Raw genomic sequence first — 15,893 nt, 5'->3', positions numbered from 1 at the left:
ACCAGCCCCCTGGGGCCCCCCCCCAAGCTTTCACCTGTGCCCGTCTCGTGGACCGGGCAGGCAGCCCCCTCCCCTGTAACACGGCGACGCATGGCTGATTCATAAAGAAATCACTTCTAACAGATGCGGCCGGCTCCCAAAGCCGCGGGCGGGGCGGAGGCCCAGGGGGTGGGGGATGGAAGTGGCTTGAAATGAGCCAGAAGCAGTTGCCGTCGACCACAAGACGGTCCCCGGGGCGCTGCGCGGGCAGAGGCGACTCTTTGCCAGAGGCACGGGGCAGCCTGCAGGCTTGGGGGCCGCAGGGTGCTGAGTGGGGCAGAGGTTCTGCAGGAAGCTGCACGCAGGCGTCACACACAAGCTCGCACAGAGCTGCAGCCCCGGCGCCCTTGGCTCCTGGGAACCCCCCATCCGCATTGACCTCTCTTCTTAACGGCTCTACAGAGCCACCAGGAAAACATCATCAAGGTCACCTCTGCAAAGTGGATATAGGGGTGTGGGCGTTAGCCCCTCAGTCGTGTCTGACTCTCTGTGACGCCCTGGACTGTAGCCCGCCAGGCTCCTCCGTCCATGGGATTCTCCAGGCAAGAATACCGGAGTGGGCAGCCATGCCCTCCTCAAGGGGACCTTCCCGACCCGGGGATCAAACCTGCCTCTCCTGCATTGCAGGCGGATTCTTGACCATCTGACCCACCAGAGACACTGCAGTGGTTTTTCATATACTAGCAAAGAGACGCAACCAGCCCCATCACGCAATCCCAGAACATCTCATCGTCTTGAAAAGAAGCCCTGCACGCCACGGCAATCACCCCTGCATCCCTTCCCTGGCGCACTCGGATACACGTTTAAAAAACCGAGCTCAGATTCACCTATTGTGACATGCTGAAAGTGGAGGGTTCTGTGGCGCAGAGCAGGGCTCACGAGCCTTCACGACCACCATCTCTGTCTGGCTCCAGACATGTCCATCCCCCTCAAAAGGAGATGCTCTACCCTGAAGACCTCCCACGTCTTCCCAGCCCCTGGTGTGCCTTCTGCGTCTGTGGATTTGCCTGTTCAGGACGTTTCCTATAAAGGGAATCACACACCGTGCTCCTTCTGTGTCTGCTCCCCTCACTGAGCAGTGTGTGTTCAGGGTCCAGCCACGCTGTAGGCTGTGTCAGAGGTTCACTCCTTTTCCACAGCTGCGGCATATTCCACTGTGTGAATAGACCACATGCTGCTTATCCATCCATCGTCCATCAACCCACCCACCCACTTATCCATCCATCCATCATCCATCCACCCACCCACTCACTTATCTACCCATCCATCCACCCATCATCCATCCAACCACCCATCCACTCCTTATCCATCCACCCGTCATCCATCCAACCGTCCATCCACTCCTTATCCATCCATCCATCATCCATCCACCCACCCACTCACTTATCCATCCATCCATCCACCCATCATCCATCCAACCACCCATCCACTCCTTATCCATCCACCCGTCATCCATCCAACCGTCCATCCACTCCTTATCCATCCATCCATCATCCAACCACCCATCCACTCACTTATCCATCCACCCGTCATCCATCCAACCACCCATCCACTCCTTATCCATCCATCCATCATCCATCCACCCACCCACTCACTTATCCATCCATCCATCCACCCATCATCCATCCAACCATCCATCCACTCCTTATCCATCCACCCATCATCCATCCAACCATCCATCTCCTCCTCATCCATTCATCCATCATCCATCCACCCACCCATCCATCCATCATCTACCCATCCATCCATCCATCCACCCACTTATCATCCATCCACCCATCCATCCATCCACCCATCTATCCACTCACTTATCCATTCATACACCCATCTATCCATCCATCATCCATCCATCATCCACCCACCCATCTATCCATCCACTCACTTACCCATCCATCCATCCATCCACCCACTCATCTATCCATCCACCCATCCACCCATCCATCTATCCACTCACTTATCCATTCATTCACCCATCCATCCATCCACCCTTCCCTCCATCCATACATCATCCATCCATCCATCCACTCACTTATCATCCATCCACCCATCCATCTATCCACCCATCATCCATCCATCCATCCATCTGTCCATCATCCACCCATCCATCCATCCATCCATCCACCCATCTATCCATCCACTCACTTATCCATCCATCCATCATCCATCCACCCACCCATCTATCCATCCATCCATCATCCATCCATCCACTCACCCATCCATTTATCCATCCATCATCCACCCACCCATCTATCCATCCACTCACTTATCCATCCATCCATCATCCATCCATCCATCCACTCACTTATCATTCATCCACCCATCCATCTATCCATCCATCATCCATCCACCGATCCATCTATCCATACATCATCCATCCATCCATCCATCCACTCACTTATCCATCCATCCATCATCCATCCACCCACCCATCCATCATCCACCCACCCACCCATCTATCCATCCATCATCCATCCACCCATCCATCTATCCATCCATCCACCCACCCACCCATCCATCTATCCACCCATCATCCACCCACCCATCCATCTATCCATACATCATCCATCCATCCATCCATCCACTCACTTATCCATTCATCCACCCATCCATCTATCCATCTATCCACTCACTTATCCATCTATCCAGCCAGCCAGCCACTCATCCGTCCATGCATACCTAGCTACTAACACTTAAACCAAGCCCGGGACTCCACTCCCCACCATCTGAAGGTCAGAGACGCTCAGGACAGTGGTCCTTCTGTCTCTTCTGAGATGGGCCTTACTCAGGTGGGGTGAGTGAAAAGCAGCCCCGAGTCAAAGGGATGGCTGCTCTTTAAGGACCTCTCCTGTGTCTTTTCAACAACAACAGCCCAAACTTCCCAAAAGCTGGGGGTTCTCCTGGGGCTGAGCTCACAGCAGGGACTGGAGGGTCTGGACCAAAGGAAAACCATGACTCAGCCCTGTGCAGCGTGGGCCAGCCTGTTTTCTGGGTTTCTTGAGGGTCTTATGCCACCCAAGTCGTGGTGCTTTGTGGGGGCAGCTCTGGAAACCTCGGCCCCAAAGCATTCAAGGGGCACGGCTTCAGAGAGCTGGTGACGTCACAGAGTCCAAATGGGTGCTGCCGTGTGGTCCACAGAATATTCACTCCTGGAATGTGGTTTAGTCGCTCAGTCGTGTCCGACCCTTTGCGACCCCGTGGACTGTAACCCTCCAGGCTCCTCTGTCCATGGGATTCTCCAGGCAAGAACAGTGGAGTGGTTTGCCATGCCCTCCTCCAGGGGATCTTCCTAACCCAGCCAGGGTTTGAATCCTGGGTGGAGAATCTTGGGATGACTTAACCACACGGAGCTCACAGCCACCTGGTGCAGGAAGGGTTGGGAAGAGGCCGGCTGTGGGGTCTTGCCCACCCAGACCCTCGATTTCCTCACCTGTCATAGCACAGATAGAGACTCACCCTCTGAGGGTGGTCGTGGTGCCGAGGGGCTCAGCGATGGCAAAGCGCTCTGTCAGCTGGCGTGTATCCATAAATACTAGCTAGACCAGTAACTGGGGGGTGTCCTGGACTGTCCTAACAGACGACCACTAACTGGGGGCTAGTGACAGTAGGCATCTATCCTTCCCCAGGCCTGGAGGGTCTGGTCTGAGGTCAGGGGGTCCCAGGGCTGGGCTCCCTGCGGAGGCTCCAGGGGACGGTCCTCCCCGCCTCTTCCAGCTTCCGGGGCTCCGGGCATCCGTCCCTGGGCTGGTGGCCGCCTCCCTCCCGTCTCCACCTCCATCTCCACGTGGTTTCTCCTCTGCGTCCGTGTCTCTCCTCTTCACTGTCTTGTAAGGGCTCAGTCCCTGGGTTTAGGGCCAGCCCCATTCAGGAGGACCTCATCTCAGACCCTTCACCGTGTCACCTCTGCAGAGACCCTGCTTCCTAATAATGCCTGGCCTGAGGTTCTGAGTGGGCATGAATCTTAGCAGGGCAGCCTTCAACCCACTACACCACTCCACTGAGCTATAGCCCTATAAATAACTCAGCAAACAACAGGTGGATTTCTTCTGAAATTCGATCATGATAGTTAATGCACTCATCTTTCCAGAATCTTTTCTGGGGCATTGTTTTTTTAAATTAATTAATTTATTTTAATTGGAGGCTAATTGTTTTATACTATCCAGAATCTTTATGTAGGAGCCCATCATCTATTGGCAGGATTTTAAAAAATATCTTAGAGTCACTGACTGATAACTTTGTGGAAGGTTACTTGCCATTGAAATAGGGCCATCCTCATCCAGGAGGGGGCCTCCCTGGTGGCTCAGCTGGTAAAGAATCCGCCTGCATTGCGGGAGACCTGGGTTCAGTTCCTGGGTGGGGAAGATCTCCTGGAGAAGAGAATGGCAACCCATTCCAGTTATTCTTGGGTTTCCCTGGTGGCTCAGATGGTAAAGAATTTGCCTGCAGTGGGAGAGACCTGGGTTCTATCCCTGGGTCGGGAAGATCCCCTGGAGGAGGGCATGGCAACCCACTCCGGTATTCTGGCCTGGAGAATCCTATGGACAGAGGAGCCTGCTGGGCTACAGTCCACGGGGTCACAGAGAGTCGGACACGCCTGTGTGCCTGAGCACAGCACAGCTCAGCAGCCAGGAGGGCCTCATCTCGAGCCCTTCCCTTCATGACATCTGCAGAGACCACATTATTCTCCCCACTCAGGGGTTCCAGGGGGTCAGGATGTGAGCACCTCTTGGCTGGTCCCCACTTTAGGCATCAAGAAGACCTCTATGGGCTGTTCAGACATCAGTGCATCCGGGAGGGGAGGGTGCTCGCTGAGTCCAGCCACGTCCCCGCCGGCATCAGGGCGGAGTCACGAGCGTGGACAGAAGTCTTTCCAAGTGGCAAATCCTGAAGAGGCGGGAGCTACACAGGCCGCTTTGGAATCTGACCGTCACGCCCAGACATTCGGGCCGCTCCCTGCTGGGGAAGGGGTGTGTCGTCAGCCTTGTGTGGGAGATCCTGCCCTCTTGCCCTTGACCCGCGGCTCTGGGCGATGCTTGTGAACCTGCCCAGCAGAGGAAGCTGCGATGGGTTTTCTGGTTGACCGTGGGGGTGACACAGAGAAGACGCCGGAAACTCTGTGGCTGTCACGGGTGAATTGTGTCTCCCGGCCGCAAGTTCAGGCGGAAGGTCTATCTCCCTGTATGTAAAAGGGTCGCCTTCGTTCCAAGGCGGGGAGAGGGGGGTGTCTTTGCAGATGTAATTGTTTTAGGGTCACGTGAGGTCCATCTGGACTTCTGAGCTGGCTCAGGGGGTAAAGAACCTGCCTGCAAATGCAAGAGATGCGAGTTCGATCCCTGGATTGGTAAGATCCCCTGGAGGAGGGCATGGCAACCCACTCCACTATTCTTGCCTGGAGAATCCCATGGCAGGGGGGCACTGGGGCAGAAGGAGGGAGACCGCCAGGCAGAAATGGACGCAGAGGTGGACAAGATGCTTCAGTAAGCCAAGGAACGCCAAGGAGGGGCCAGGAAACACCAGAAGCTCAGACCAAGTGACAAGTGAAAGTGTTGGTCGCTTCACTCGTGTCCGACCCTTTGCGACCCCATGGACCGTAGCCCCGCCAGGCTCCTCTGTCCATAGGATTCTCCAGTCCAGAACACTGGAGTGGGCTGCTCTTCCCTTCTCCAGGGGGATCTTTCAGACCCAGGGATCGACCCTGTGTGTCCTGCGTTGGCAGGTGGGTTCGTTACCATCTGAGCCACTAGGGAAGTGCAGAGGCTGGGATGGAGGCGTGGAAAAGACTCCCAGCCACAGCCTTCCGAAGGAACCCGCGCTCCCGCACACACCTTGACTTCAGCTCTGCAGACACTGAATCTGTGTCGTTCAAGCTCTGCTCCCAGTTGGGTGGGCGGGGAGGCGGTTTCCTTCCAGCAGCCCCAGGAAACAGACGCGCAAGCGAAAAGAGGCAGCGTTTTAGCTAGTAGAGTAGAGAAAGTGAGAGCAATCGTCCTGCGAAATGAAAGAGGGGGAGGAATCCTTTAAGGACCCACTCCAGTACTCTTGCCTGGAAAATCCCATGGGAGGAGGAGCCTGGTGGGCTCCAGGCCATGGGGTCGCTAAGAGTCAGGCACAACTGAGCGACTTCACTTTCCCTTTTCACTTTCATGCATTGGAGAAGGAAATGGCAACCCACTCCAGTGTTCTTGCCTGGAGAATCCCAGGGACGGGGGAGCCTGGTGGGCTGCCGTCTATGGGGTCACACAGAGTCGGACACGACTGAAGCGACTTAGCAGCAGCAGTAGCAAGGCGTGAAAGGATGAGATTGCAGGAAAGACAGAGATGAGAGGATGTGGGCAACAGCCTCGCGGGTCGTTTGGCGAACACTGACCCAAGTTAAAGATGGGAAAACAGCCCTCAGCATGATGTGAACACACACTGAGGGACTTCCCTGCTGGTTCAGGGGTTAAGAAGCCACCTGGCGAACCCGCCTACACTGTTGGCTGTACATGGGTGCAGCCGCTGTGCAGAAGAGAATGGAGGTTCCTTAGAACACTAAACAGAGGCCTACTGTGTGATCCGGCCATCTCACCCCTGGGCAGGCATCCAGAGAAAAACATGCTCTGAAATGATCCATGCACCCTAGCATTCACTGTAGCGGCGTTTGCAACAGCCAGGACATGGAAGCAACTGGGATGTGCGCCAGCAGAGGAAGGGAGAGAGACGATGTGCTGTGTTTACACAATGGAGTATGACTCAGCCAGAAAAAGGAATGAGATAAAGCCATTTGCACCAAGAGGGGGGGACCCAGAGATTCTCCTACTGAGTGAAGTAAGTCAGACGGAGAAGGGGAAACATCTTTGACATCACTAATACGTGGAATCTAAAAAGACATGATACCCACGAGTTTACTTACAAAATAGAAAGATGCTCATAGAGTTGGAAAATGAACTTATGCCTACCAGGGGGGAAAGATGGGGGAAAGGGATAGTCAAGGAGTTTGGGATGGACATGGACACACGGCTGTATTTAACATGGAGATCCAGCAAGGACCTGCTGTCCAGCACAGGGAACTCTGCTCAATACTCTGTAATAGCCTTATGGTCTCCAGGGGGAAGGATGCGGGAAGGGATAGTCGGGGAGTTTGGGATGGACATGGACACACTGCTGTATTTAACATGGAGAACCAGCAAGGACCTGCTGTCCAGCACAGGGAACTCTGCTCAATCCTCTGTAATAACCTTATGGTTCAAATGGCAACCCACTCCAGTATTCTTGCCTGGAGAATCCCATGGACAGAGGAGCTTGGTGGGCTACAGTCCATGGGGTCGCAAAGAGTCGGACACGACCGAGCGACTTCACTTCACTCCCAGGGGGAAGGATGGGGGAAGGGACAGTCAGGGAGTCTGGGATGGACATGGACACACTGCTGCATTTAACATGGAGAACCAGCAAGGACCTGCTGGACAGCACAAGAGACTCTGCTCAGTGTCACGTGGCAGCCTGGATGAGAAGGGAGTTTTGGGGAGAATGTGTACATTAATATGTAAGCCTGAGTCCTTTTGCTGTCCACCTAAACCATCACAATATTGTTAATTGTCTATACACCAATAATAAAGACCTTGCAGTTTGAAAAAAAAAATAAAGGAATCCGCCTTACAACGCAGGAGACGTGGGTTCAACTGCTGGTTGAGAAACGAAGGTCACATGTGCCTCCAGGCAGCTCAGCCACGAGCCGTAACTAGTGAGCCCGAGTGTCACAGCTAAGGCCCGACACAGCCGAACAAATAAATAGTAAAAAGAAAGAGTGTTGGACCTTATTTTCCCTCCAGGGCTGTGGCCCACCCCATGGCTGAGCACTGGGAGACGTCTGCTCTGTAGCATCCTTGCAGGCACGTCTCGGTGTGCGTGAAACACATTCCACACACGCACACTGTGAAGTGAGAATATCTCCTCCCGTAACAGGAAACTAGAAAGGTCACGGCCATCAGCAATTTCTACCCTCTGCATGAGCTGTGGTTTTCCCAGGAGTCGTGTATGGAGGTGAGAGTTGGACCATAAAGAAAGCTGAGCTCAGGAGAATGGATGCTTTTGACCTGTGGTGTTGGAGAAGACGCTTGAGAGTCCCTTGGACTGCCAGGAGATCCAACCAGTCCATCCTAAAGGGAATCAGTCCTGAATGTTCATTGGAAGGACTGACGCTGAAGCTGAAACTCCAGTACTTTGGCCACCTCATGCGAAGAGTTAACTCATTGGAAAAGAGTCTGATGCTGGGAGGGATTGGGGGCAGGAGGAGAAGGGGACGACAGAGGATGAGATGGCTGGATGGCATCACTGACTCAATGGACGTGAGTTTGAGCAAGCTCCCAGACTTGGTGATGGAAAGGGAGGCTTGGTGTGCTGCAGCCCACGGGGTCAAAAAGAGTTAGACACGACTGAGCAACTGAGCAACAAGGTAAGCAAACAACAGGATTTGCCCAGACAGCTGAGGGGCATGTGAAAGGACTGAATTCAGTGAGCCCAGAGGCTTGCATCCTCCCATACGCAGAATGCCCTGTTGCTTCACTTGATATCTCATCTTTGCTGTTCAGACCACCTGCTCCCTTTGTTGCAAACTTGTATACAGCCTGACTCCCCCTCCCGCCTCCTTGGAGCGGTTTTCTCCGAGCTCCCGAGATGCTGTCCACCCCCCAGGCTCAGATCCTCAACATGTCCACCAAATAAAATAACTGCCTTATTAATTTCTGCTTGTGACTATATATTTTAGTCAACGACACTCACCCACACAGGCAGACATTTTACCTTGCATGCTTTACACGTCGCCTCTCATGACCTTCTCGCTTTGAGCATTTACGAACGTCTCCATCACATGTATACAGTTTCTCTCTGCCCTTTTCCACACTGGAATACGCAGTGGGCGTGTGTCATCTTGCTCCCCAGGTTGTGGGCACTCGGACGCGTTGCCTGAACTCTGTATTCTGTAGACATGCACCTATGCAAGCGTTTTTCTACATGGCCGTGATAACGTCTTCCAAAGCCCAGATTGTGGTTCAAATGGTGCAGAATCTGCCTGCAATGCAGGACACCCGGGTCTGATGCCTGGGTCAGAAAGATCCCCTGGAGGAGGGCATGGCAACCCACTCCAGTCTTCTTGCCTGGAGAATCTCACGGACAGAGGAGCCTGGCGGGGCTACAGTCCACGGGGTGTCAAAGACTCACGTACTACGGAGCGGCTAACACACACACAGGCTTGCCGATACAAAGGCTGCACTCATTTTAAATTGAATGCATTACGTTAGTTAGAAAGGAGAATAGATGTAAAACCAGCCCTCGAGACTGCCACCTCAGAAAACTAGAATGGGAGGATCCGTTTGAATCCCAAGGGATTAGAAGCGAAGACGCAGAAAGCGGTGAAACCGAAAACAGAAAATCAAGAGAGGAAAGAAAAAGAAATCAAAAGCTGGGTCTTGGACGCGATCGAGAAAATCAATAAACTTCTACTCAGGCAAAGAAAAAACAAAAAGAGACAGGGAGAGGAAATACATGGACACCACCTGGGCAAGGGGTGGTAAGATGAGTCGGGAGCTGGAACGGACACAGATACACCCCTGATATTCCGCATAAACCAGATAACAAACGAGAAGCTCCTGTCTAACACCGGGAACACTACTCACTGCCTTGTGGTGAGCTAAACGCAAAGAAAAACCCACAAAGGCGGGGACGTAGGAATGCCTGCTGCTGATTCGCGTGGCTGTACAGTGGAAACTCAGGCAACGTTGTGAAGAAGCTGTCCTCTAATAAAAACAATAAGTGAGGCGGAAGACGCACGTCACAAAAATCCGAAACCAGAGACAGACTGTCACTGCAGACCCCTTGCTTAGTTGCTCAGTCGTGTCCGCCTCTTTGCGACCCCGCGGACTGTAGCCCGCCAGGCTCCTCTGTCCGTGGGATTCTCCAGGCAAGAAAAGGGGAGTGGGGAGGGACGTTCAGGATGGGAGGAAGGTATGTATTCCTGTGGCTGATTCATCTTGCTATATAGCAGAAAGCAAGACAATATTGTAAAACAATTATCCTTCAATTAAAACTAAATTAATTAGAATTTTAAACAAAAAGAATACTGGAGTGGGTTGCCCTTTCCAAAGACACTGAAAGAACAACCAAGCAATACTACGAACAGTTCTATGCCCACCGATTTTATTACCTAGATGGACATGAGCTGCAGAGACACACCCAAGGCTAAACAGGCCGTTAGAATCACTCCGCGTCTATTAAAGAGCAGGATCAATAATGAATAACTCGTCCCTCCGCCCCCCCAAAAAAGCACCATGTCCAGATAGACTTACTGGTGATTTCTACCAGACACCTGGAGGACGGAATGATAGCAATTCTCTACATGTTTTTCTCCCCCAGAAAAGAGAAACCGAGCCACCAGCAGCCCATACCCTTCCCACACGCGGCGCCAATCTGAAGTTGCAGAAAAGACAACAGGGCTGGGGTGGGGGGAGGGGGCACTCAATTGTCACACTGTCAACAACCCCAGACCGCCAGCAGCCTGCGTCATTTTTTCCATCTGAGGGGTGAGAGGTGCCACACCACCCAGGGTTCAAGTCACACCTCACATGGGGGCCGCAGAGGTCAACCGTCTCTGCTGCTATTGTCTGGGGTTGACTGTCTTTCTCGAGTTCTCAGCTGGCGCCTCCTCCGTGGAATGGCTTTGCCACACCGAGCCAGACCCGCCCCTGGGCCACTCAACTCTGTCTTATCAGCATGATGCTAGCGGCCGTTTCTGCACAATTTACTGGGTCATATTCGTGCGGATATATTTCTGGGCTCGCTATTGTGCTTCCGTTGATCCGTGCGTCTCTCTTTCACCCAAATCACACTGCCTTTTTTTTTTTTTTAATTATTTTGTATTGCAGTCTAGTTGCTTCATATTGAGGTACTGGACTTTCCTGGTGGCTCAGCTGGTAAAGAATCTGCCTGCAATGCCGAAAACCTGGGTTCATTCCCTGGGTCGGGAAAATCCCCTGGAGAAGGGCTAGGCTACCCACTCCAGTATTCTTGGGCTTCCCTGGTGGCTCAGCTGGTAAAGAATCTGCCTGCAACGCAGGAGACTGAGATTCAGCCCCTGGGTCCGGAAGATCCCCTGGAGAAGGGAACGGCAACCCACTCCAGTCTTCTCGCCTGGAGAATCCTGTGGACAGAGGGGCCCGGCGGGCTACAGTCCACGGGGTCGCAGAGTCAGACACGACTGAGTGGCTAAGCACAGCACGTCGTTGCTTTAGAATGTTAGGTTAATTTCAGCAAAGTGAATCAGCCGTACGTATATATATATCCCCTCTGTTTTTGCATTTCCTTCCCATTTAGGTCAACACAGAGTGTGATTCTTTTTGTAACTTACTTGGGTATCTAACAGTATAAAAAAAAACCATCAAAACTCTTCGCAAACTACAGCAAGTTAAATATAAGGCTTTTTCATTCACAAAATACCATGTGCACTTTAGTCTTTAGGCTACTGATTCTTCTTTTTTTTTTTTTTTCAAACTGTAAACTTTTTATTTTAGATTGGGGTATATAATATAACTCCTGGGTGGCGTCCCCTGTGCTATCCAACAGGGTCTCATTAGTTTTCTATTTTATACACAATTTCAATAGTGTATATCTGTCAATCCCAAGCTCCCATTTTTTTTGTTAAAAAAATTTTTTTATTAAAATTTTTTTTCTGAAAGATAGTTGATTTACAATGTTGAGCTCATTTCTGTTGTAAAGTGAATCAGTTTTACATATATATATATATATATATATGTAAGATTTTTAAGATTTTTTTTAAAGATTTTAAAGATTCTTTTCCCATATAGGTTATTAAGATTCTTTATAAGATTCTTTTCCCATGTAGGTTAAGATTGTTTTAAAGATTCTTTTCCCATGTAGGTTATTAAGATTCTTTTTAAGATTCTTTTCCCATGTAGGTTATTAAGATTCTTTTTAAGATTCTTTTCCTATATAGGTTATTAAGATTCTTTTTAAGATTCTTTTCCCATGTAGGTTATTAAGATTCTTTTTAAGATTCTTTTCCCATATAGGTTATTAAGATTCTTTTCCCATATAGGTTATTAAGATTCTTTTAAAGATTCTTTTCCCATATAGGTTAGTAAGATTCTTTTTAAGATTTTTCCCATATAGGTTATTAAGATTCTTTTTAAGATTGTTTTCCCATATAGGTTATTAAGATTCTTTTCAAGATTCTTTTCCCATATAGGTTAGTAAGATTCTTTTTAAGATTCTTTCCCATATAGGTTATTAAGATTCTTTTTAAGATTGTTTTCCCATATAGGTTATTAAGATTCTTTTCAAGATTCTTTTCCCATATAGGTTATTAAGATTCTTTTTAAGATTGTTTTCCCATATAGGTTATTAAGATTCTTTTTAAGATTCTTTCCCGTATAGGTTATTAACATTCTTTTCCCATATAGGTTATTAAGATTCTTTTTAAGATTCTTGTCCCATACACGTTATCACAGAACATTGAGTAGAGTTCCCTGTGAGTACGGGCGCTCTTTGTTGACTGTCTGCCTCTATACAGCTGCGTATTTGTCCGTCCCGATCTCCCAAGTGATGCCTCCCCATTCTCGCAGGTTTTAGTATTTTTCCTGTTCTGAATGGTTCGTATTAACGAAAGAATCTCAGTCGCTAGAAAGGAAAGGCGCCATGTGCTGCAGTGCATCTTTATAATCAATACATGTATTTGTCTTGATTACAAAGAGGCTCATAAGCTCAGAAACTTGCAACCGTCTTTTAGCCATCTTTATGAGAGTATGTAGCTGATGTACAGTGTCGCACTGGCCCTCAGGTGCACAGCAAACTGAATCAGCTACACGTGGACACGGATCTCCCCTCTTCCTCAGATTCTTGTTTTCCACTTAGGCCGTTACAGAGCATTGGGTAGAGTTCTCTGTGTTATACAGTAGGTTGACGATAGGTATCTCCTTTACATACAGCCGTGCGTATTTGCAAACCACACTGTCCTGTTCGGGTCTCAGAGTGGCCGCCCGGGAACTCTGCTCTGCTCTCTGTGTATTCTGCTGATGAACCTGAATCGTGCCCCCTTTTCTGGCCTGTGATGAGCAACTTTTACTGTTGGTGGTGGCGTCTGATAGATGCATTCGCATTTTGCAGCTTTAAAGATGTGTTTCACGGGGAGCATTTTTTGAAAGTGGTTTGCTTTATGGAATTTGCTCCATTATTCTCTCTGTTTTATGTCTTGGCTTTTTGGGCCGAAAGGCATGTGGGAATTTAGCTCCCCGACCGGGGATTGAACCTGCTCCCCCTGCCCTGGAAGGCAAAGTCTTAACCACTCAACCACCAGGGAAGTCTCGATATTTGGTATCTTTCAGTTCAGTTCAGTTCAGTCCAGTCGCTCAGTCATGTCTGACTCTTTGCAGCCCCATGGACTGCAGCACACCAGGCCTCCCAGGCCATCACCAATTCCCAGAGCTTGCTCAAACTCAAGTCCATCGAGTCGGTGATGCCATCCAACCATCTCATCATCTTTTTCTCTTTATCATTATCTTTAGGTTACAAGATCTTGCCACTATGTCATGTAAATTTCATACCTAGCACAGGAGAACCTTCTCTCACCAGTAACTAAAATTTTTCCTCCTCTTGTTTTTTTTTTGTAAGAAAAAAAATTCTTTCTACTTTAAAATTTTTTCTTATTTGGAAAAGAAATGAAACAACTGCTCCATGAGGAAGGTGGGATGTCAGTTCCCCAACCAGGGATGGAACCCGCTCGCCCTGCCGTGACAGTGAGCAGTCTCACGCACTGGGCCTCCAGGGGAGTCTGCCGTTTTGCTACTTCTGTGTTGCCAGGCTGTGTTGTAACTGTGGCGTTACCCACAGGGACGGTCACCACGCCTGCCCTTGGCAGAGGCTCCGTGTCTGCTGAGCAAACGCATGATGGGATCCGAGAGAACCGGCCGCAAGGAAAATGTCAAACTCTCGGGAAGCAGGGGTGTCTGAGATGTCCCCGAGTTCGCTCACCCCTCTGAGCTCTGCTGTCTTCCCAGCTGGGGCCATTAGCCTTGCCTGAAGGTGTCTATCTGGGGGCACTGGAGATATCCCTGTAATTCTAACACCTTTATGAGATGTGGATACTGACCAAGTGATTCTAGACGGTACATGCAGGTGCTAAGTCCCTTCAGTGGTGTCCGACTCTTTGCGATGCCTTGGACTGCAGCCTGCCGGGCTCCTCTGTCCCTGGGATTCTCCAGGCAAGAACACTGGAGTGGGTGGCCATTTCCTTCTCCAATGCCTGACAGTGAAAAGTGAAAGGGAAGTCGCTCAGTCGTGCCGGACTCTTAGCGACCCCATGGACTGCAGCCCACCAGGCTCCTCCATCCATGGGGTTTTCCAGGCAAGAGTACTGGAGTGGGAGGGAAGCCCTTAGCAAGAGGCAAAAAGCCCAGAATAACCAACACACAACTTAAGGAGATGGAGAAAATGGGCTCATTGACACCACCTGACTTCCAGACGTACTACAGTAATAAGCTGTAGTAATTACCGTAGTGTACTAATAAGGTACAGTCATCAGCATGGCGGGTGGAAGGGAAGCGAGGTAGGGAAATTCAGAGGGAGGCGAATAAGAGGCACAAACTGTCATCTATAAAACAAGCTACAAGGATGTTATGTATAAAATAGATTAACTAATGAGAGAGCATGAAGAGGGGATGGCACCCCACCCCAGCGCTCCTGCCTGGAGAATCCCATGGACAGAGGAGCCTGGAGGGCTACAGTCCACGGGGTCGCAGAGAGTCAGACACGACCGAGCAGCTAGCGCTTTCAAAGCTGATTCACAGCAGAAAAACTAACAGCACATTGTAAAGCCACTACGCTCCAGTGAGAAATTGGTCCCAAATATTCACTGAAAGGACTGAGGCTGAAGCTGAAACACCGATCCTGTGGCCACCTGAAGTGAAGACCTGACTCATTGGGAAAGACCCTGATGCTGGGAAAGATTGAGGGCGGGAGGAGAAGGGGACGACAGAGGATGAGATGGTTGGATGGCATCACCAACTCAATGGGCATGAGTTTGAGCAAACTCTGGGAGCTGGTGATGGACAGGCAGGCCTGGCGTGCTGCAGTCCATGGGGTCGCAAAGAGTCGGACACGACTGAGCAACTAAACTGAAGAAATCATTTTACAAGTGTTGGGGAAGATCCAAAAAAAAAAAAAGCTACAAACACGTATTGTACAATACAGTTAATACAGCGGATATTTTATGATGCCGTCAAGGGAGTATTGTCTTTAAAAACTGTGAATCACTGGATTGTACACCTGAAATTTAAACACTGTTTCACGCCAATCATAGTGAAGTGAGAGAAAAAAAAAAAAAAGAATCATGACCTTTTAGGAATATTTTAGGTAAAGTTGTTTTTTTAAGGACAGTGTGGCCTTGGTGATACAATAGAGATGGATCAATGCCTCAGAACAGAGCGTACAAGGTAGACACTCTTCATGTGGTTAACTGATCTTTGACAAAAAAGCATTATAATGGAGCAAAAAAAAAAAAAAAAGAAAAGAAAAGAAAAAGGCAAAAACGAGCAAAGATCTTTGACAAAAAGGAGCAAAGGCGGTCCCTTCAAAAAAACGAGATTGGAGCAACTCACATCCACATGCAGAAAAGAAAGAGAATCTAGGCACAGACCTTTCTCCCTTCACAGTAATGAACTCAAAACGGATCACAGTCCAGATGTCAAACGCGAAATAGTAAGACTTCTACACACTCATGCAGAAGAAAAACCCAGATAACCCCGTGTGTGGTGATACCTTTTTTCTTGGCTTGGCCAAAACCGTCACTGGGGTTTCTCTATAACATCCTAGAC

At 49.9% G+C, this 15,893-nt stretch overlaps 1 protein-coding gene across 4 annotated transcripts in view; it reads right to left on the bottom strand.

Annotated features, from left to right (window-relative positions):
• The window catches only part of LOC101114246 (P2Y receptor family member 8), a 56,930-nt gene that overhangs the window by 10,858 nt on the left and 30,179 nt on the right, over nucleotides 1-15,893 (bottom strand). Inside the window, exon 2 of one of the 4 annotated variants that reach the window (XM_060408340.1) lies at nucleotides 14,171-14,323. The exons of the other annotated variants lie outside the window; for them this stretch is intronic. The gene's annotated coding sequence lies outside the window, so the exon portion shown is untranslated. The remainder of the gene's footprint in view (nucleotides 1-14,170; nucleotides 14,324-15,893) is intronic. 4 annotated transcript variants of the gene reach the window in all.

The sequence above is a fragment of the Ovis aries genome, chromosome X (assembly GCF_016772045.2).
Source record: "Ovis aries strain OAR_USU_Benz2616 breed Rambouillet chromosome X, ARS-UI_Ramb_v3.0, whole genome shotgun sequence".
Lineage (NCBI taxonomy): Eukaryota > Metazoa > Chordata > Mammalia > Artiodactyla > Bovidae > Ovis > Ovis aries.
This window is presented reverse-complemented; position numbering and strand designations above follow the sequence as displayed.